Source organism: Furipterus horrens, unplaced genomic scaffold (genome assembly GCF_987537825.1).
Source record: "Furipterus horrens unplaced genomic scaffold, mFurHor1.1.pri manual_scaffold_3, whole genome shotgun sequence".
NCBI lineage: Eukaryota > Metazoa > Chordata > Mammalia > Chiroptera > Furipteridae > Furipterus > Furipterus horrens.
Genome location: NW_028327173.1, coordinates 76,758,196 through 76,781,815, shown reverse-complemented (window position 1 = coordinate 76,781,815; position 23,620 = coordinate 76,758,196). Strand labels below are relative to the sequence as shown.

Genomic DNA, 23,620 nt, shown 5'->3' with positions numbered 1-23,620 from the left:
AAATAGATAGGTCCTCAGAGCATAGGGGGCAAGGAACTTCGATGTTATCCTGTTTAATGTCATTTTGAAGGGGACTAGGACCCGCCAGTGCCTGGTGTTCTGCAGCTTTGACAGGCATGGGAGAAGGGCGTGCCTCTCGTGTGGTTTCTTACCCAGGGTACAAATGAGCTAAGCAATACTGCAATATTGGGGGGGGGGGGGGTGCGCGCGTCCTCACGTGTGTGTGTGACAGAGCGAAATAGACACACACACACACACAGAGATCCAATAAGTTTTGCCGTTTTGCTTTATATCCAACAACCAGCCTTCAGCACGGGAACATAATCTTAAACCCGAGTCACTACTTTCTCTGCTTGGGCCTCTGCACTAGAGCAGAACTTGGAGGCAGTTCACTGGTGCACCAGACTGACACCCACAGCCATCTTTGCCAGTTCTCTTTCTCTTACTGTCAGTGAGTTGCCCGATCCAGCCTCTAAGGATAGGGGATGGGGTGGAAAAGAGAATTTATTTTAATATTATGTCATGTTGTGCAGAGATTGCTATATAATCAGGAGTCAGAAAATCTAAAGCATTAGGCTGTGAAGTCGTTTTGTTCACGAGTTGGGTTACAGCATATTCATTAATTGCGAGCACTCTGCAACAGAAGAACCCACAGTTATTGCCATCATTTGTTCTTGCCAATAAATTGGGTTTTCAAGTGATAGAGTAAGGTTCCAGACTCTGTTCATGAGCACTGAGGAAGACCTTTATGAGGCCTCAAGTACCACCACCACATTTTGGAGATAAGCAGGTGGAGGCCCAGAGAGGGAAAGGGACTTGCCCAGAGTCACATGCTGAGTTAGGGACATAACAAGAACTAGAAAACCAGTGATTCTTTATACCCTGTCCCTGGGTCTTTCTACTGTGCTTCCTGGTGACACATGGATAGAATTTTACTCAAGTTTCATTCCTGGGGTTGAAGTGGAAGGTTTTTCAGTTGTCCAACTCATCCTATTTTCCCTTATATCACAGGTAGCACTTTTAGAAACTGAGCCAGGAATGCTGAAAAACTAGTGTGTGTAGTGGGCTTTTTTTAGTTTGTTTGTCATGAGCATTCTCCATGCATAGCTTAGAAACATCTCCAGGGACGATAATCAGCTCTCCAAGGAGCACTGTGCCGATTGGCATGTTACTGTGCTTGCTGGTAAATATCCTTCTGTAAATTCCTGGCAACACAAGTCGGTATAGGAGCAGTCAACAGACTTGTTTTCTTTCATTGGCGTATGACAGACAATCGGAGAAATGTAACTCTGGTGCCTTCACATGTCCAGAGAATAAGTTAAATGCATTTGTCTTTTTTTAAGTTTTATAAATCTTACATAAAGTTTATATTAAATTTTTATAAATTTTATGTAACAAGAATCTGAACATAGGGGATCATTTTAAAGTAAGATATTTTTTAGGAAATATGTAAAAGTGGCATCTCTTCAGGTAGACATAGAGGTCCTAAAACCCTTGGTTACTAAGACTTATTTGTATACTCCATGTGGTGTGCTTTGTGCAATAGCTAATGTTCCCTCATTTTGAGTTAGCTAAAATACAGGCTTGAGAGTTGGGAGGAAGGGTAGATTGTATTTCTTGTCTCATCTAGAAAATTTTATACTCTTGAAGTGTTCAATTAGACGCTTATGTCGATTGTTTATTTATTAAAACAAAGGTGGGTGAGATTGCCACACAGTGAAAAACATTCTGTGGCAAACATCTGAGCTTCTCTTAAAAGCATGGGCTGCAAAGAAATGTAAATTTATTGGCTTAATTGGAAGAGAGTATTTATAGAAATTGAATGATCCGGTAAAGGAAAGCCTGGCTTCTTTCATCTTCAGAGACCTGCTGTAGTAAATGCTGTTCTGAAAAGCCCTTGCCTGCAAAGTGGACTTTGCCAGCTCATGTCTGGCCCCCTGGAGGTCAATGACTGTGGTCTAGCACCACTTGATTCGTGTTTACTAAGTCATTTTTTTTTTTTTTTAATTTGGCTTTGAATTGTAGTAAAAACATCTAAAGGGGAAAAAATGTTTATACACACCAAGTTTTCTTATTTTTATATACTTCTGCAATTTGTTTTCAGTAACAATTATCACGGAAGTTTTATAAGAAGGTATACTTGACAATCTCACTCAGGCCGGTTCCCAACCACCCCACCCTCCTATGCCTTTTATATGTCATCATTTCCATTAGTTTCTTTTGAATTTTTGAAAAAATAATATTTTTATTTTTCCTATCCTTAGAAAAGATGACAGTTATATACTATTCTGTACTGTTTTTACATTTAATGATATCCTTTAGTAAGCTTTCCATGTCAGAACATACAGCACTGCCTCATACTGTTTTTCGAGCTGTATAATATTCCATTATATGGATGTGTCATAGTTATTAAACCAATCTTATGAATAGGCTCTTAGATTCTTTCAGCCTTCTACTTTTATGAACAAAATTGCATGTACATCCCTTCATACATGTGCAGGTATATCTGCAGGGTTGTTTCCTACAGGGAAGATTAGAATTTGACCACAGTGTATATGCTATGAACCCGTGATGTTACCACTTGTCTTTACTGGTGCTTATTTTATTTTGTACTCCTGCCAACACCTTAGGAGAGCTTCAATAGTGGGTTATCACACTTTTGGATTTTTGCCAGTATGATATGAAAAATATAATATCTTGATATGGTTTAAATTCCTATGCCTTTTTAAAGAAGTTTGAGGTCAGACATCTTCTCATACTTTTAAAGGCCATTTGTATTTCCTTTTTTGGCAAACTGTGTTCCTGTACTTCACTTGCATGGTCTTTTTTTCTTATTGATAGGTAGGGCTCTTTATTAATAGGGTGATTAATTAGCTCTTAAGTCCATGACATGATCTCCAAATATTTTTCTCAGGTTAGCATTTTCTTTAATATTTGAAGTTTTTTGTTTGCTCCATAAAGAAGTTAATTTTTATGTAGCATTTTTTTTCTACATTTTTTATGGCTTCCAGATTTTGAATCTCAGAAGACATCCTCCACTATCCTCCTTCCACAGACACATACAGAAATTGACCCCCTCTTTTTTGCAGAATTTCTGTATTATTTTACATTTAAATATTTGCTCCATTTGAGACTTACACTGTTCTGTAACGTATAGATTCAGCTTTATTTTTTTCCAGATGTTACTCAATTGATTTAACTACTTAGTGAAAAGGCCCAACTCTACCCCCATTTAAATGTCACATTATAAAATAAACATTTGGTAAATGAAAAATTCCCACCATTCTCTTGTGAAACAAGAAACCATGGGTCAAGGTTTTTTGAGGGGAAAATGTTTAGGTCCTTCTTTTTTAACTTAAAGGCAGCAGCTCTTTGACTTTCTCCTCCAAGGGTAATGTTTACTCATGAGTGAATAAATGGAGTTAACTGAACCCATCTGTTCCTCTCTAGAGTAATGACAAAATTTTGCCTTGTGACATAAATCTCAAGATTTATCTTAAGACAATGTCTCATTTCACTCAAAGCAAATAGTCTCTTTATCACAAAGCCTAAAGCATGATAGAAACCTTTCTAGTTACTCAAAGAAGATGCCATTTGTGAGTCCTTAGAGCAGGAGTTCTGGTCCCAACACCAGCAGCAGCAGCAGCACCTGGGAACTTGTGAGAAATTCCTGTCCTTGACCTACAGAATCAGCGACCCTGTGTGGTGGAGCCCAGCAATCTGCATTTAACGGGCCTTGCAGGTGATTATGAGCAGGCTCGGGTTTGAGGCTCATGACCTTACAAGTTATATTGAATGCCTTAATAGAAAATTGCAACTTCAGAGTGCTGGATACGTTTAGTCCTTATCTTCTTGACATGGGAAAATGTAGACTAGCAGGAAATGACAATGTCTATTCTTAAGACAGTGGTATTCTTAGAGTAGAAAACTTCTGGATTTTTCCAGGAGTCACAAAGATATCTTCCTAGTGCTTTGGACTAGTACATCTTACATCCAAAATTCTGTCGATTGGGTCAGTGCTTCCCTTTGTCATATAATAAAAAAACCAGCAAAACTGGTTTCTATAATATGCTGGGAAGTTTTGGAGCATTGAAAACTTTTCTTACCCTACAAAAGCATCATTGTTCCTTCTTGTCCCTTGCCCCTCTGCCTTTAAAAATAATTTGATATCAGAACAGAATCATATTTACCTCTGATGACTGTTTGCCACACCATAATTGTGCTTACACTTGGCGCAGGATAAAGCAGACTTCCTCTGAACAGTAGTATCTTCTGAGTCTCTTTGTCAACCAGCTTAGAGCAGTGGTTCTGAAACTTTGCTGGATCTTAGAATCAGCCAATTCTAAAATCCTGCCACCCAGACCACACTCCTATAATTAAATGAATATATCATGGCCAGGGTGCAGGCATAAGAAATTCCTAAATTTCCCATTCGATTTCAGTGTGTATCCAAGTTTGAGAACCAGGACTTCTGTGTTTGTTTTAGAGTGATTTTGGTTCCAACAGGAAGGACTATGTAACAGGACTATAAGAATGTGGTTCTGAAAATGCCAAGTACAATCAGAATAAGGAATTTGTAGTTTAAATAGCAACTTGCTTAAAACTTAATTTGCCTCCTTTTTACATGACTTTATCATCGTTTGAAGAACCATTGTTGCAACCTGAGTTTCTCTCTGAATTCTCTGTTTCATAGTCATGGTCTGCTAATTTTGTTGGTTGCAGGGAAAGTGACAAAGTACCAGGAAGGGTCATTACTAAACTTCCCCTTTGTCTCTGCTTTGATGCATTTTGCACATTGATTCAGGCCCCCTTGGGAAACTTGTACCACCAGAAGCTTCTGTCTCGGAGAGCTCCTGGGAAAGCTGTGGTCCTTTTTAGATCTTCTCCCACCTTCTGGTCCATCGGATATTGCTCTGTCCACAACGACAGGTGGCAGTTCCCGCTAAAAGCCCATCATTTTATTAATTGGCTGTGCTGTACAATTTTCCCTGTTGCAAGTCATAGTTGGCTGAAAGGGGAGATGAGAATTGAGTACAAACCTTTCTTACACATCCTGCTTCCTCTGGAGATAGGACCTTGCTCATAATAAAGTTAACATACTTTCACATTGGCCCTGGAGCAGGGTGTCCCTAATTCTCTGACAAGGGTGCCATTTGGTCATAAATAGGGTGGAGACTGAAGGAAATATTGTCATCCCTTTTACAACTGCAGGCAACTCTAGATCCAAAACCTTAGGAACCCAGGGAAAACTCTCCTGAAATGACCCAGTGGCCGAAATGAACCACTCCTCCTGTTTAACAATTGAGGGAGCTGGGGAAAGAGTTTAAGTGTTTGGCCAAGTCCCAAGTCAAGACACTTTTCATATTAAACTTCTGCTCAGGGTTCTGTCATGGTGTTTGAAGTGTATTTTCCTTACCTGTGTTATTAACTGCAATCTAATTAAAACTTCTGGTGAATTTAGTGTTTGTCAGGTTTTGGTCAGTGCACATTTAGGCAAGGAATGCTACTCAGAGATGGTAGCACAGGTGGACAGAAGTAGTAAACTTTATCCCTAGCTCATGTAGCTCAGTTGGTTGGGTGTAGTCCAACAAACCGAAAGGTCATGGGTTCGATTTCTGGTCAGGGCACATGCCTGTGTTGCATGTTTAGTCCCCAGTCGGAGCACGTACTAGAAGCAACCAATCAATGTTTCCCTCTCACATCGGGGTTTTACACCCTCTCTTCCTCCCTTTCCCTCTCTCTGGAATCAATAAAAGAAAAAAAGTTGCTTTGTTGTTTGTTTGTTTTTTAAGTGGTAAACGTGATTAGGAGGTGAAGCACAGAGATACTCCCAGGCATTTGTTCAGGTCCTAGAAAGTACTCCAGGAATTTTTCTAGTTCCAATCACTTAGTAAAAATGAGGAAACTGAGACCCAGGAAAGCTCTGTAATTTGGCCAAGTGTTCTTGCCATTTCCACAATTTCACAGTTAAAAAAATTTTTTTTGTTATAGGTTGCAAAGTGAGAAAAAGAATTACCACTCTGAGAACATCATAAAGTGCATTTTCCTAAGTTGTGATTCAAGTGGTCCTGTTTTCCTCCTTGCTTTTCCTATGACGTGACTGGCCACACATACACATTTTATTGAACAATGCAGCATATGAGTACAAATAGAAACAGGTTTGTAAGAAGTTAATGTCAGTCCATTAGTTGAAAAAAGTACCAAAGTAATCACAAAATTCATTAATCATATTTAATAAAAGGGTTTTATGGGTTGGTTAATTATTTTATAAAGTTCTAACATTCTCAGATCTGTAAACTAACTGATTTGTAGATGTCATGAAGTTTTATTTATCACACAAATAATTTTCTTTTTAATTACTAGGTACTTAATTTTGCATTTGCAATGATTAATTACCAAAATGTTAACACTGGTAATAGGATCCTCTAGGTGGATTCTCAGGCAAAACCTCATTCGGAGTTCTTTGAAGTTCACTTGGGGTTATTCATCAAGAAAAGCAGACTTCCAGTCAAGATGGAGGTGTAGGGAGGCACGCTTGGCCTCCTTCCACAACCGTAGAAAGAATTACAGCCAGATCCCAAAACAAATAACAGCCAGAACCATCAGAAAATCGAGCTGTATGGAAGTCTAACCAAGGATTTAAAGAAGTCACATTCATCCAGACAATAGGAGGGGCGGAGTCACAGAAATGGGTGGAGAGGTGGAGACAGCAGAACGGACAGTCCCACGTTCACATATGGTGGATAACAATTAGGAGGAGTATCTTGGGAGTGAGCAATCCCAGCCCCAGGAGACCCCCACAGCCCAAAGTTCCAGTACTAGGAAGATAAACTCCCATTATTTCTGGCTGTAAAAACCAGTGGGAGTTGGGGTGGCAGAAGAAACGGCTGGATGTTCGCCACTTTTAAAGGATCTGCTTGCCCAGACTTAGAATGGAAGAAAACCCACCCATTCTGGGTTTCACCACCAGGGCATCAGCTGGAAGAGTGCCAGTCACATATGGGAAGTGGGTAAAGCGACTGGAAATGGGGTGAGTGCCAGGCAAACCTCCAGAAGCCAGGCAGCGGCATTGTCCCCTCTCTGACCCCTCCCCCCACACAGAGCCACAGAGCAGTAAAGTGGGTCACCCCACCCTGGCAAATACCTTAAGACTCCACCCCACACGGCTTAACAGGTGCTCTAAGACAGGGAGTCAAGCAACTCTACCTAATACACAGAAACAAACACAAAGAGGCTGCCAAATTGACGAGACAAAGAAGTATGGCCCAAATGAAAGAACAGGACAAAATTGTAGAAAAAGAATGAAATGGAGATAGCCGGCTTATCAGAAGCATAGTTCAAATCACTGGTGATCCAGGATGCTTAGAGAACTCATCGAGTACGGCAATAACATAAAGGAAGAAAAATGAAAGTTACATTAAGTGAGATAAAGAAAAATTCACAGGGAACCAACAGTGAAGGGAAGGAAGGAAGCGGGGATTTAAATCAATGATTTGGAACATCAGGAAGTAATAAACACTCAACTAGAACAGAAAGAATAAACAAGAATTTTTTTAAAAAAACAAGGATAGACTTAGGAACCTCTGGGACAACTTTAAATGTGCCAACATGGGAATCATAGGGGTGCCAGAAGGAGAAGAGGACGAGCAAAAAATTAAAAACTTATTTGAAAAAAATAATGAAAGAAAATGTCCCTAATTTGGCGAAAGAAATGGCAACACAAGTCCGGGAAGCACAGAGTGTCCCAAACAAGTTGAACCCAAAGAGGACCACACCAAGACACATCATAACTAAAATGCCAAAGGTTAAAGGTAAAGAGAGAATCTTAAAGCAGCAAGAGAAAAGAAGAGTTACCTACAAAGGAGTTCCCATAAGATTGTCAGCTGATTTCTCAAAAGAAATTTGCAGGTAAGAAGGAACTGACAGCAAGTATTCAAAGGGATGAAAAGCAAGAACCTACAACCTAGATTACTCTATCCAGCAAAACTATCACTTAGAATGGAAGGGCAGATAAAGTGCTTCTCAAACAAGGTAAAGCTACAGGAGTTCATCATCATCAAGCAATTATTACACGAAATGTTAAAGGGACTAATTTAAGGAAAAGCTCACAACCATGAACATCAAAAAGGCAACTAACAACTATCAACAACAGAATCTAAAAAGTAAAAATAAAAACAAAATAAGAAAACAACCAGAATTGGTATAGAATCATAGATATAGGGATCATTGGAGGGTTATCAGCTGGGAGGGGGAAGGGGAAAATGGGGGAAATGGTGCAGGGATCAAGAAGCATAATTGGTAGGAACAAACTAGACAGGGGGCAGTTAAGAATGGCACAGGAAATGGAGAGGCTGAAGGGCTTAGACGCACAACCCACGGACATGCACTAAAGGGGGATTACTGGAGTAAAGGGAGGGTTCCAGGCAGAGGGGGGAAAATTGGAACAACTGTAATAGCATAATCAATAAAATATACTTAAAAAGAAAAGAAAAGGGAAAGCAATGCCTTTCAGGTGTGTGAACTCATTTGCCCAGAGGTGAGATTCCCAGGTTTAGAACCAGTGGAAGGAGAGGGAGTAGGAGGATCTGATGTATGTGGGGCTTCAGAGGTAAAGAGTGTGTTTCTCCTTCACTCGTCCCCTTTGCCTACATCTGGGATTAATTATAGACTAGGGAGAAATTCTTCTCCAATTTGATGGTTCTAACTAGAGTATTTTTTTGAGATCCTTGGTCTCCCAGTTAACACGTCTATTGACATAACAGCTGGTGCCTAGAAGTATGGTAAGGTATATATATAGTCTAGAGGTAGTGAAGAAATAAATGGGTTAGAAAAAAACCCACTTACAAAAAAATAAAAGGAAACAAGCTCTCGGTTTAGCAGCATAGCTGTCTGTACCTGCCACTCACCATTGCCCCTAGGAGAGCCTCGTTCGGTCCTCATGGGAGCAAGTTCTCTTCAAAAAAAATGTAATCTTTGAGCTGCTGGATCGAGCCAGGTCCTTAATAAACTTCATAGTTTGTTATTAGTTTTTATCATTAATAAAGGTTAGTGTTATCATCATCCCTTTTCTATACAACATATTAGCATTTTTTATCTAAACTTGTTTAGGTAAGGAACATTTTTCTTTGTTCATTGAATTCAGTATCAAGTTTGTATGTTTTTCAGAGCTGTTGTAGCACTACTATTCCATTCCACATCATCATAACATTTATTCATAGTATGTTTTAAATTTCTTTTTATGTGCACTTGAAAATGAGCGCTATTTCATACGTATTCATTAGCAATCACTGCCGTAGGCCTTTCTGTTTGATTTTGTGTGTGTGTACCTCAAAGGCAGTGGCTCATTATGAAGTAGAAAAAAAGCTAAGACTTCGTTCTGAATCTTTAGTGGGTGAGAGCCTTCTGAATCATGATCTATATCAAAAGATTGGCGCACATAACAGGGAGTTAAGTCCAACTCTTGTGCCAAAACCTGGGGAGTCATAAAATGCAGAATGTGGGAGTGGAGGAATTTGACTCCTTTCAGAGACTTGTGCCTTTTCTATGTTGTTGGCCTGTTGTTTTGCCCTGAAGATCTAAAATGAGAGGATTCACTTTGTGCTGTCCAGACTGAGGGGTCTTGGAATCCTATGTCAAGCAGTACCTGCCAGTGGAATCATTGCAGCTAAACAGCTCGCGGGTTCACCCAGCCTCTCTGTACCACCTCCCAGACCACTTAACCATTTCCTCAGCCTTAGGAAGCCCACTAGTGGTCCTGTTTGGAGACAGAGGACTATTCTTTGTTGTTTCTTTTAAGAATATGCACTTCTTTTTTTTTTTTTTTTTTTTTTTACTGTGTGGTTGCCTCTCACTCGTTCCCCTAACTGGGGACCTGACGTGCAACCTAGTAATGTGCCCTGACTGGGAATCAAACCAGCGACACTTGGCTCGCAGGCCGATGCTCGATCCACTGAGCCACGCAGTCAGGGCTAAGAATATGCACTTCTTATCTTAGAACTAGTTCATGTTTTATTGCTATTATTTGATTCACTTTCCATGGATTCTATTTTATCCTTTAAATTCTAGGGGTTTTTCAACAAAAAAAAAGTAGGTCTGTTTGTAAAATTCTATTGTTACAAAGGGGATAAATTTGTATTTTCTTTGTGTGTATAGTGCATTTTAAATAATCTGTTCCCTGGGAACAGGATGCTTCTTTGGACAATTAGAGTAATGGAGGCTCTTCCCCATCATGCATTTTGATAGAACAGCACCATGTAATGACATTAACGATTCAGTTAAAAACTGTTGTTTCCTCCCCCAATTGTATGCTCTTTTTTGTCTATATTTTCCTGTATTTTTCATACTTTATATGTATTATGCATGTATTATTTTGCTACATATATTATTCTAATGCTACTTAGTGTCATGGATATTGTGTACATTCTTTGATATTTTTTTTACTCAGTACTTATTGTGTGATACGTCTATGTTGATAACTGGTCCAGTACTAATGCTACTCTGTAATTCTGTTCACATGTCTTTGTGCATATGTGTAAGAATTTATGGTGCATACTGAGGAGTTGTTGGTTTTCACTAGATATTGATGAACTGTTTCTCCAGAGGGATTCCTCCATCATCCCAGTAACAGAATGAAACAGTTCCACATGTTTTCACCATTTGGTCTTTTTAGACTTTGGAATTTTTACTAGTCTGATGAATATGAAAAAGTTATTTCATTTTAATTTACATTTCCCTGAATACATACTTTAACATTTTGATAATTATTAACCTCTTCTGGGAATTGCCTAATTCCTACCTCTTAGCTATTTTTCTCTTGAGTTCTATGCCCTTGTTAGTTACTACTAATTTCTTATCTCTTCTGGATAATAATTCCAAGGAGGTTATGTGCATTGCACATATCTTTTCCAAATACGTGGTTTGAACTCATAATTTCCTTGTGGTCTTTTAATGTCCAGAGTTAATTTTAATATGATTTTTACATATATGATTTGTGCATTTTCTGTCTTAAGAAAACCTTCTCTTCCATGAAGTTGAGTATTTTTTGTTTCTTTTCATAGCTTTAACTTTAAAGTTTGGAGCAAAATGTTATTTAGGTCTGGAGTTGAATTTTATGTGGGCTGAGGTAGGAATGCAATTATATTTTTTCTTCTCAGATAAACAGTTATCCTAGCACCGTTTATTATCTAGTCCATATTTTCCAGTAATCTGCAGTGTCCCATTTGCAATATATAATGTTAACATGTATGTGTGGAATTGTTTCAGGGCTTTCTTTCTCTTTTTTTGTATATTTTATTGATTATGTTGTTACAGTAGTACCAATTATTTTCCCTTTGCTCCCCTCTGCCCAGTACCCCCTTCCCTCCAGCAATCCCACCCCTCTTAGTTTATGTTCATGGGTCGTGCATATAACTTCTTTGGCTTCACCCTTTCCTATAGTATTCTTAACTTCCCCCTGTCTACTTTGTACCAACCAGTTATGCTTCTTAATCCCTAAACCATTTCCCCATTTCTCCCCTTCTCCCCTCCCAGCTGATAACCCTCCAAATGATCCCCATACCTATGATTCTGTTCCTATTCTGGTTTGCTTAGTTGGATTTTGTTTTTATTTTTTAGATTCAGTTGTTGATAGTTGTGACTTTGTTGTCATTTTAGTGTTCATAGTTTTGATCTTTTTCTTAAGTAGGTCCCTTTGACATATCATATAATAATGGCTTGGTGATAATGAACTCCTTTAGCTTTACGTTGTCTGGGAAGCACTTCATCTGCCCTTCCATTCCAAATGGTAGCTTTGCTGGATAGAGTAGTCCTGGTTGCAGGTTGCCTTTCATCACATTGAATACTGCTTGCCAGTCCCTTCCTGCCTGCAAAGTGTCCTCTGAGAAATCAGCTGATAGTCTTATAGGCACCCCCCTGTAGGCAACTCTCCGCCTCTCTCTTTCTGTCCCCAGGACTCTGTCTTTATCTTTCACCTTTGAAATCTCAATCATGATGCATCCTGGTGTGGTCCCCTCTGGGTCCAGCTCACCCAGGACCCTCCACGCTTCCAGGACCTGTATGTCCATCTCCTTCACAAAATTAGGAAAGTTTTCCTCATTTTTTTTCAGTTCTTGTTTTCTCATTCTGCACTGGTTGACTGTTTTTTTCTTCCTTATGTTCCAAATCATTGATTTGAACCCCGGTTTCCTTCCCTTCACCATTGGTTTTGTGTGGATTTTCCTTCATTTCACTTAGCATAGCCTTCATTCTTCTCTTGTCTGTCTGCCGTACTCAAGCATATCTATCAAGCCTGTGAGCATCTTTATCATCAGTGTTTTGAATCCTGCATCTGTTAGGTTGTCTATCTCCTCATCTGTTAGGTTGGCTATCTCCTCATCTGTTAGGTTGGCTATCTCCTCGTTGCTTAGTTCTTCACTGGAACCTTGATCCATTCCCCGTTTTGGGCCATACTTTTCTGTCTCCTCATTCTGACAGGCTCCTGTGTTTGTTTGCTTCCACATCCCAGGTAGAGCTGTCGCTCCTGTTACGTTGTAAGGGGCGGAGCCTTAGGGATTCATCAGTACAGGGCAACCTGTTTCACCACATTATGGTGCTGTATGTGGGGGAGGGAACACTGCCACCCGCCCAGCACTCACCTCCCTTCCAGGCACCTCCCCCACCTCCGCCCCAGACCATCACCCCTCCAGTATCAGCCCTGGCCGTCGCCCCCCAGAGTGGGTGGGCCTGCGGACACTGCAGGACCACAGGGGCCCTCCAAACAAGCAGACTCCGCCGAGACCGGCAGTTTCTTCCTCCACCCCAACCCCCACTGGTCTTCACAGTCAGAGGCAATGAGGCTTGATTTTCTCCTGTGCTGGAACAGTGGGCTTCAAGGTCCGGTGAGGAGCTGGGAACACTCCCCAGGTGTCCCTCCTGACTTTTTAAAACGCGACTGCGCTTTCTGCTGGCATGCCACTGCTGCCACCATTGCTGCCCCCACCACACCGCATCCTCCACCCCTGCTCCGCCCCTCCTACCTGTGTGGATGAGTATTTCTTCTTTATATCTTTGTTTGCTAGACTTCCATGCAGTTTGGTTTTCTGGAACTTCTGGTTGTTTCTACTTTTGAGGTAGTTGTATTCCTTCTTAGTTGTGGAGGGAGATGCAGCATGTCTGTCTGTGTGCCTCCATCTTGGCTGGAAGTTGTTTCAGGGCTTTCTTTTCTGATCTAGATCTATTTGCCTAGTATACATTTCACTAGTTAGTATAGTGGTTGTTGTTTTTTTTCCTGTTACCACTTATTCCCCCATACCCTCTTCCTCCTAACCCTACCCCCACAATGACCACAATATTGTCCATGTCCATGACTTCCTTTTCTTTTCTGATCAATCCCTTCACTCCTTCAGTCCACCCCAGAGCTGTCAGCCTGCTCTCTATCTATGAGTTTGTCTCTATTTTGCTTATTAGCTCAGTTTGTTCATTAGATTTCACTTAGCATAATATTCTTCTGGCCCAAGCATGCTGCCACAAAGAGTAAAGTTTTCTTTTTTATGGCTGAGTAGTATTCCATTGTATAAATGTACCACAGCTGTTTTATTCACTCATCTACTAGAGGACACTTGGGCTGCTTCCAAATCGTGACTATTGTAAATAACGCTGCAATGAACATAGGGGTGCATATATTCTTTCAAATTAGTGTTTTGGGTTTTTTCAGATAAATTCCCAGAAGTGGAATCACTGGGTCACAAGGCAGATCCATTTTTTAATTTTTTAAAAACTATTTTATTTATTTATTTTTAGAGAGAGCAGAAGGGAGGGAGGGAGACAGAGAGAGAGAGAGAGAAACATCCATATGTGAGAGAAACATCGGTTGGTTGCCTTTGGCATGCCCCTAACTAGGGGCATGGCCTACAACCCAAGCATGTGCCCTGACTGGGAATTGAACCTGGAGCCTTTTGGTTCACAGTCCAGTGCTCAATCCACTGAGGCATATCAGCCAGGGCCATTTTTACTTTTTTGAGGTAACTCCATACTGCTTTCCCCCAGTGGCTGCACCAGTCACATTCCTACGATAGTGTGCAAGGGTTCCCCTTTCTCCACATCCTCACTGGTATTTTTTGTTTGTTGATTTATTGATGATAGCCATTCTCACAGGAATGAGGTGATATCTCATTGTGGTTTTAATTTGCGTTTCTCTGTAATAACTGTAGTTTCACAGTAAAAGTCCCGATATCTGATAAGGCAAGCTCTCTACCATGTCATTTTCCTTCAAAATTCCCTTGTTTATTTGTGACTCTTTGCACTTCCCTATTCATTCTTACGTCTGCTTAAAATTAAACCACTTATTTTATAATAATATGCTTTTTTCACCTTCTAGACATTATGTTATTATTCTCATGTATTTTATACATTTGTTATAAAGTCCACAATACAATTTGCTATTTTTGTTTAGATAGTTATTTTTTTAAGAGGCTTAAATGTGGGGGCGGTGGGGGCAGCATGCTCCCAGCACATACACTAAAATTGGAATCATACAGAGAAGATTAGCATGGCCCCTGCACAAGGATGACACACAAATTCAGTTAAATGTGAGGAGGGGGGTTATGTATCTACCTTTATAGTTACCATTTCTAATGCTCTTAATTGCTTTTTGTAGCTTTATATTTCCATCTGGCATTTCCTTCTGCTTGAAGAACTTCTTTTATTTTTTTCTAGTGCAAGGCCTGCTGATGATTTCTTTCAGCTTTTGTATCTCTGAAAAAGTATATTTTGCCTTCGGACTTCGTTAACATATATTTGAAAGATATTCTTGCTGGTTATGGAATTGTAGTCTCACAGTTTCTTTCAATGCTTTTAAAGATGTTGCCCTCTCTTCTGGCTACATTGTTACAGATGATATCTGCTATCATTTTTATTTGTTTGTTTGTAATATTTCCTCCCCTTCACCTGACCCCAGGCTGCTTTTAAGATTTTCTCCTTTTGTCACTGATTTTGAGCAGTTTGATTGTGATGTACCTTGGTGTAGGTCTCTTTGTGTTTTTTATGTTTGGGATTCATTAAGTTCCTTGCATCTGTAGGTTTATATCATCTATGTCTACTTAACCTTTTGAACGTATGGAATGCACGTACATTAGCTCTTTTCTATGTTCTTATCTACTAATTCTAGTATTTGTACTGGTTCTAGATTAGTTTTGAATTATTGATATTTCTCCTGAATATAGGTCATATTTTCATGCTTCCTTGGTCAACAGTACCTCAATGGGAGAACGTTTACTGACAGAAGATTTGGGAGGCGGGGTATTAGTAATGAAGCAATTGAGTTACTACTCTCTGAATTGATGAGCCCATGTAAGACTATTTATAGCTCTCCTTGCATCTAAAAACTATCTTCCCAGCCATGAATCATTGACATAAACAGGAGTATCTCCATGTGTTTAATTATCATTCTTTTCTATGGATGATGAGATGAGGTCCAACTTTTCAAATGGATAGTTTAAATTTGCTTTTATTTTAGTAGTTGTTTCTAGTCCTTACATAAACCACAAAGTATGTCAAAGGTGTAATTCCATTATCCAAAAAGATGGTTGGCTTTTTCACTTCATAAAATATTAGTATTTGTTATGAACAATATAGATATCCTTTAATAAGCAATAGTAATTACAAGATAAATGATTTATTCCATGAGTCCACAAACTGGCCTGCTGGCCAAATCTGGCCACTGTCTATTTTGCAAATAAAGTTTTATTGGAATACAGCAAAGCCCATTCATTTATGTATTCTTGCTAAAATAGCAGAGTTGAGCAGCTACAACAGAACTATGTCCCACAAGGTCTAAAATATTTACTATGTGGCCTTTTATAGAAAATGTTTGTCAACTTCTGGTGTATTCCATTGGTGTTGAAGTGAGGTAAAATCTTAAGACCAAAAACCAGGAATCAGAAAGGGAAGTAGGGATAAACAAAATAGTACTTTGGTTGGAGAGTCAAGTATACTATTGTGGGAGGCAGCTAAGCAGCAGAATTAGAGCCTAAGCTTCATAACTGTCAGTCCCTGAATATATTTGAAATACTTTGCCAGCCTCCAAACTGGAAGTTGAGAGGTCTGAAAGGCAGAATTCTTAAATTCCATTTTATGGTCAATAACTACATATTTAAGGTTAGCAATAACTTAAAGAAAAACACATGAATTTGGTAATATAAATAAATGTAAAACACTTACATTAATGGTTTAATTGCAGTTCTCTCTGCTGTTTATTTTTCTGCAAAAGAACATAAAATTTAGAGTTCAAAGATGATAATAATAAAGCTTAAACATTGTATGGGGATAAAAAACCTTTTGCCCAACTGACTTAGAAACCACTATGATTCACAGATATAAAGAGTCATCATAGCATTTCTCTTATTTAAAATATTACTCATTTTCTCTTTTTTTGTTTTTGTTTTTATTTTTAAATTATATTTTATTGACTATGCTATTAGAATTGTCCTTATTTTTCTCCTTGTGCCCCTCTCCATCCAGCACCTCCTCCCTACTCCCTCAGGCAATCCCCCCACCATTGTTCATGTCCATGGGTCATGTGTATAAGTTCTTTGGCTACTCCATTTTCTATACCGTACTTTACATCCCCATGGCTATTCTCAACTACCTGTTTGTACTTCTTAATCCTCTCACCTCTTCACCCATTCCCCTATACCCCCTTTCCATCCAGCAACCATCAAAGTGCTCTCCATATCTATGATTCTATCTCTGTTCTTCTTGTTTGCTTAGTTTGTCTTTTAGATTCAATTGTTGATGGATATGTATATTTTTGCCATTTTATTGTTCATAGTTTTGATCTTTTTCTTAAGTCCCTTTAATATTTCCTATAATAATGGTTTGTTAATGATGAACTCCTTTAGTTTCTTCTTGTCTGGGAAGCTCTTTTATCTGCCCTTAGATTCTAAATGATATCTTTGCCGGGTAGAGCCATCTTGGCTGTAGGTCCCTGCTTTTCATGACTTTGAATATTTCTTGCCAATTCCTGGTAGCCTGCAAAGTTTCGTTTGAGAAGTCAGCTGATAGTCTTATGGAAACTCCTTTGTAGGTAAGTAACTGGTTTTCTCTTGCTGCTTTTAAGATTCTCTCTTTATCTTTAACCTTTGGCATTTTAATTATGGTGTGTCTTAGAGTGGGCCTCTTTGCATCCATCCTGTTGGGACTCTGCTTCCTGGACTTGCATGTCTATTTCCTTCACAAAATTATGAAGTTTTCTTTCATTACTTTTTCAAACAGATTTCCAATTTCTTGCTCTTCTCCATCTGGCACCCCTATGTTGTGAATGTTAGATCTCTTGAAGTTGTCCCAGAGGCTGCTTATACTATCCACATTCTTTTTTTTTTTTTTTTTGGCTTCTTTTCTCTTGTATTTCTGATTAGTTGTTTTTTTGCTTCCTTATATTCTAGATTGTTCTTGATTTCAATTAGTGTATCCTTCATTTCTTACTGGATCTTTTTTATGCTGCTGAGGTTCTCATTAAGTTCCTTGAGCATCCTTATAACCAGTGTTTTGAACTCTGCACCTCATAGACTGCTTATCTCTTATTTTATTTAGCTCTTTTTCTGGAGTTTTGATCTGTTCTTTTATTTTGACCTTTTTTGTGTGTGTGTCTCCTCGTTTTGGCAGCCTTCCTGTGTTTGTTTCTATGTATTAGGTACAGCTGCTTTGACTCCATATCATGGAAATGTAGTGTAATGTAGTAGATGTCCTGTAGGGTCCAGTGGCACAGCCTTCCCTGTCATCTAAGCTGGGTACTCAAGGTGCGCCCTTCATGTGGGCTGAGTACACCCTCCTCTTCTAGTTGACCCTTGATTACTGTTAGCAGGTCAATGGGAGGGATTTACCCAGGCCAGTCAGCTGCAAGGTTTGGCTGAGACCACTGACCACCAACCTCTGCCCTCTGTGGAGGATTAGCTGTGTAGGGGCAGGGTTGTGGTGCTCTGACATGGTTTATAATTGTCCACTAGGAGCATTGGCCCTAGGGTTTCCTGGTTGGTGCAGGCCAAGGTCAGCCCTCACCTGACTTTTGCCCAGGGCCATCTCGTCTGAGCTATAAAGCAATCTGAGATGGCTGCTACTTGCGCCAGGTTTGGAGATTCCTAGGCAAAGCCAAGCTGTGAATCCAGGCAGGCACTGGTAAGGCTGGGACTTAGGCTCACTGAGGCCAGCTGTTGGTTGTTTCAGAGGTTTTCGGAAGTTGTGGTGCCTGAGACAAGATCAGCCATTCATATGGAAAAGCTGGGTGGGGCAGTCTCTGGGGATCTCCAAGGTGGGTCAGTGTTAGCCAGGTTGATGGAGTCTCAGATATGGCACCCACTTGCTGACTCTGTGGCTCTGTGAGGGGAGAGTTTGGAAAAGGGAAAATGGCCACTCCTTGCTTCGATTCCAGTCACTTCAGTTTCTCCCAGTATGCCACTGGTTCCTTTCAAGCTGCTATCCCTGTACTCAGAGGGAGTGAGTCTGAGTAGGTGAGTCCATGTGTGGGTTCTTTAAGAGGAACTTCTTGGGGCTCCAGCAGTTTCTTCCACCAACTCAATCCCCGCTGGTTTTTGCAGCCAGAAGTTTTGGGGACTTCTCTTCCTGGCACTGGAACTCTGGGCTGGGGGCCTGGTGTGAAGCTGGGACTCCTTGCTCCTGACTTATCCCTCCCAAATTTTTATCCACCACCCATGGGTAAGAGACTAGCCTGTTCCCCTTCCAGGGCCCTCCTACCAGTCTGGATGGATATGGGTTCTTTAATTCCGTATTTGTCAGACTTACATTCAACTCGATTTCTGATGGTTCTGAGTATGGTTGTTCTATACTTAGTTGTAATTTTGATGTGGTTGTGTGAAGAGGCGAGCCATGTCTGCCTGCGCCACCATCTTCATCAGAAGTACAAAAATATTTATTTTCTCTTATTTCGTCTGAGTAACATTGGTCTATTTAATTTTTTAATCAGGACTTTTCTGAAACTTTTCCCTTCACTCTTAATTTGGTATGGATTATATATATACCTACATAGATGTAGAATTAATCTATAAAAGTTTTTCAGAGGTTTTTGGTTTTTAGGATCAACATAAAATTATTGGGGTAGAGACCTAGGTAGGAAAGATATTAGGGCTTCAGCTTCTGTTTGCAAAAGAAATCATTGCCTAGTTTATTTACTAATATAAAGTGCCTAGCACAGTGCCTTACACATAGTAAGTATTCATTACCATTTGCTGGTAAATGAAAATTAAATACATTGAGGGCCATTTGTGGTTCAGAAAGGCAGTTTCATACATATTTATCTCTTTCTCCTTGAAACCCTCTGAAACTAATAGTAAACAGTTTTTTGTTTTTGTTTTTTAATAATTAAAAATGAGAGTGAGGCCTTTAGTGGACAAGATAATTCAAGAGATTTCTGGAAAACGGAAAGGATGGAAGAGTGACCATCGGAATAGCAGAACAGAAGACGCGATTGGCCCAGAAGGGTGTTGGTCTGCTCTCTAGAACCACAGAAGCTCAAGTGTGGCCAAAGCAAGAGTAATGGGGGAGTCTTTATGCAGAATAGGTGTCTGAAATCTAGTAGTCTTTTTCCAGACTTAATAATTTTTGAGAGATCTCAAAATAAATGAATTGGGTCCATTTGGTATTGAAGGGCATCGCCTCAACTTGAATCATCCAGCTTCCAGTTGTCAGTGTATTGCCTTATTCTTAAACATGAACAGACAGAAAGCTTGACTAGATGTTTGAGAAAAGACTACAACATCATACAGTGAGATCAAGATTTCTTTTTTTAATGATAAGAAAGATGACTATGAAGAAAACAGATTGAACAGGAAACAAAAGAAAACTTTAAAGGAAATAAGTGGCATCAGAGAGGCTATCCTAGCCATAAAATAAGGGCAAGATGCTATAAAAATGGATTGATCAGAAAATAAAAGTTCTTGGAAATTAAAAAGAGTTGCCCAAATTTTTAAAAAATAATTTAGCAAAGTGGAAGCTAAATTTGATGTAAGAACACAAGGAAGTAGAAAGTAGAACCAAAAAAAGAAAGAAATAGAACATATGAGCTTTAGAGGATAAATCTAAAAGGAATAGGAATTTTAGAAAGGTTAGACAAGACAACAAGGGAATGATTTACAACATAAGTGTTTCTTGTCGCTGAAGTCAAAACATGTAGTTTTTTAGGAGCCCATGAATTCCTTACTCATTGAGTGAAAGAAGATACACCCCTCAATGCGTTATGAGATTTTTACCATAATGTAAGGACACTCCTGGAAAGTTACAGAGAGATTAAAGTCAAATCACTTCAAAGGAATGAAAACACAGGGGAACAATTTTTAACATAATTCCTGTTGAGTTCGATTTTTTCAGCTGTTTTAGACTTAAATAGGCATGCGGATTTCAAAACTGCAGTTAGTTTTCTTCGATCACGTCAAGTTTTTCCTGTACAGCTTATCTTAATGCGGCCACTCTAGGCTGGATAGAACCTGGATCGAGGGAAGCACTAGTGCTCTCCTGTCGGCTGAGAGCAAACCTCCCTCGAGTGGAGAGGGGTGGGGGATGACCTTGGAGACCAGCGACAGGCTCATACTTGTCTAGGCTATTCAGTTACACATGAGACAGTGTGGTGAGAGGCTGTGTGCCGCTCTATAGTGAATCATATTCCGAAGTGTAGTCCGAGTTCTTGTCTGTATACAAGGAGTTAGCAGAATTTATTTTTTTATTTACATATGTACTTCTTTCCTTTCCTTCATATCATATCTGCCTCTGCTGTTTCTCATCGCAAGTGCCTAAACAACCCTGATGCGTTTTGCTATATCTGTGGCAGTTTCACCATTCCCAAAGGACAAACATCAGCACATTTGTCACCAAGCCTATTTTGCATATTTTAAAATAAAACTAGGTGATCAAGAGAAGTCTTGGGCCCCTCACAAGGTGTGCAAGCAGCGTGTCGAGAGTTTACGGATGTGGACGAAGGGAACACATGATAAATTGCCATTTGGTATACCTATGGTTTGGCAAGAGCCCAGAGATCATTCAAGTGACTGTTATTTTTGTATAGTGAAAACATCAGGATATAACAAGAAAAATAAATGTAAAATAGGGGATCCTAGTCTACCATCAGCTATATGCCCAGTGCCTCATTCAACTGAAATCCCAGTGCCAGTTTTCATTGAACTACCCTCTTTCGAAAAACAGGAGTATGGTGAAGAACTAAGTGACAGCAACATTGAAGATTTTGAAATTGAAGATGACTCATTTTGTAAGGAGTTTGATAAGCATGAGTTGAATGATTTGGCATGAGATTTGGGACTATCCAAAAAGGCTTCAGAGCTTCTAGCATCAAGTTTGCATGAGGAAAAACTTGCTTGAAAAAGGAGTGAAGGCATCCTACTTTCAATCAACAGAAAGTATATTTCTGCAGTACTTTCGAAGTGACGGTGGCTTTGTGTATTGCCATAACATACATGGTTTAATGGAGGAATTGGGAATTCCAATCTGTAATGCAACCAAATGGCGACTGTTCATCGATAGCTCAAAGCAGAGCTTGAAGTGTGTCCTCCACAATGGCAGTTTATTTGGTGCAGTCCCAATTGGCCATTCAGTTTGTTTTCATGAAGAATATGAAGTCATAAAGAGAGTCATTGATCTGTTGCAATATCACAAGCACAATTGGATCATCTGTGTTGACCTTCAAATGGTCTGCTTCTTTCTTGGTCAGCAACGCAGATGCACCAAGTATCCCTGTTTTCTTGGTATGTGGGACAGCAGACCCTGTGAGAAGCATCGGGTGGAGTCAAATTGGCCTCCAAGATCTGACCTCAAACCTGGTGATCCAAACATTCTATGTGAGCTACTTGGTGACAGAAAGAACATTATATTCCCACCTCTGTACATAAAACTGGGTCACATGAAGCAATTTGTTAAAGCTTTGCCAACAGAAGGAGACTGTTTCAAGTATCTCATTTTGGCATTTCCTAGACTGTCATTTGAAAAGATAAAATACTTTAATATGTATGTTTGGTAGCAGAACTTTACTACTTGTACACAATTTGACTTACAGTAATAATATATAGCCTTTATATGAATAAATAAATAAATGGATACTCAGGTCATTTTTTTCTTTATTTTCCTTTGTATGTACATTTTGTATGATGTTTGGGAGAAAGGGAGGGTAGCCCGTACCTTAAAAAGTTGACGCGATAGTGAAAAACTGGGGTCATTTTTGGATTCAGATACCAAAAGTTAGTCAAAAACAAGTGTCCAATCTAACTCAACAAAAATTGTGTTCTCCAGTGGAATCAGTGATTCTATATTTCTTATCATCAGCACTGAAGTAGTCCTTTCAGAATTCTGAGGCAAATGATGTTAAGCCTGCCAACTATCGAGGGGGAGGGTGAAATAATGTATTTCAGATATATAAGGATGCAAATTTTCTCTTTTTTACTTCTGTTTAAGTGTGTTCCAGGAAAACAATTGATAACAGTGCGATCAACTCTGGCTGATTTTAAGCAGAAAGGGAATTTATTGAAAGGATATTGGATAACTAACTAAATTGCCAGGAATATTAGAGAACCAGGCTTGGAGAACAGGCAGAAACAGGGAAGGATCAATAGCTTGAACCACAAATCAAACCACAGAACGAGGCCAGCATCACTCCGCCACTTATTCCAGGCTTCCCAGGTGTCACCACTGGTCTGCTTCCTTGTAGGAGCAACTCCAGGTTCCAAGTCCAGGGTGGTGTGCCTGCCTGAGCCAGCCTAGGTAATGGCCCTGGCCCAGGGTTCGGGGAAGTGAGAAAGGGCACTGGGGTCCTCAGTTTCTGTGGGAGAAAGATGGCTGTGCCCCACCAAGACTCACAAAGTGGGGAACTCCTGCAGGTTCAGAGGCTGGGCAGTCGAATAAAATGACAAGTGTCCACCTCAGACATCAACACTGCATGCAGTGAGGGAAAATTACAGAAAGACAGCCGTGCAACAAGCTTGGAGAAGTCAGTCTAGTGTCTAGACAGCTGGAGGTCCAAGAGTTTCAGGCAGGAGGAAAAGTGGAGACTAAATAGAACATTTGATGTGATATGGAGAATTGGAAAAGTTAAGGATGTGGTTAAGGCAATTGCTGCCAAAAATCAGGAAAGACAATTGGAAACTCCCAAGAAAACACACAAGCTTTACAAAAAAGGAAATACAATCTCAGTATACTATTTAACTCTGCAGTGAATGGTATTTGTACAGTCAAAACACACAGCACTGGCTTTTCATTTAAACAAAAATAATGATGTAACTATTGGGGAAAAGTGTGGAAGAGAGTTGGTTATGGTATCATGAAGGAAATCTGCATAAATAAAGAAAATAGCTAAACCAAGAAATGGCTGTGTAAGCTTCCTACTTAGATATACAGTGGTGGCCCTGGGGAGGTAGTCATAAGCTCCCTGAGCTAGTGGATTTTTAAAAATCTTGTACATTTATCTTTAAATAGTTTTAAAGTATTTTAAATTACTTCTATTCCAAAAGTTGCGAGTCCGTGTGAGATTCCTTGTTTTTCTTTTTTTTGAAACATGCATACTAAGTCTGTCCAGAAAAAGTCCAGCCATTGCTAATGTAACAAGAATGATTTGCATAACAGCGATGTAACCTGGCAA

General features: G+C 39.7%; 1 protein-coding gene and 1 non-coding gene across 4 annotated transcripts in view; both read left to right on the top strand.

Moving 5' to 3' along the window:
• Positions 1 to 23,620, top strand: part of E2F3 (E2F transcription factor 3) — a 75,294-nt gene that overhangs the window by 34,465 nt on the left and 17,209 nt on the right. The gene's annotated exons all lie outside the window — the stretch shown is intronic.
• LOC150015347 (U6 spliceosomal RNA) lies at positions 14,476 to 14,587 on the top strand. Its single transcript, XR_016510206.1, has one exon. It is a non-coding gene; the product is annotated as a U6 spliceosomal RNA (small nuclear RNA).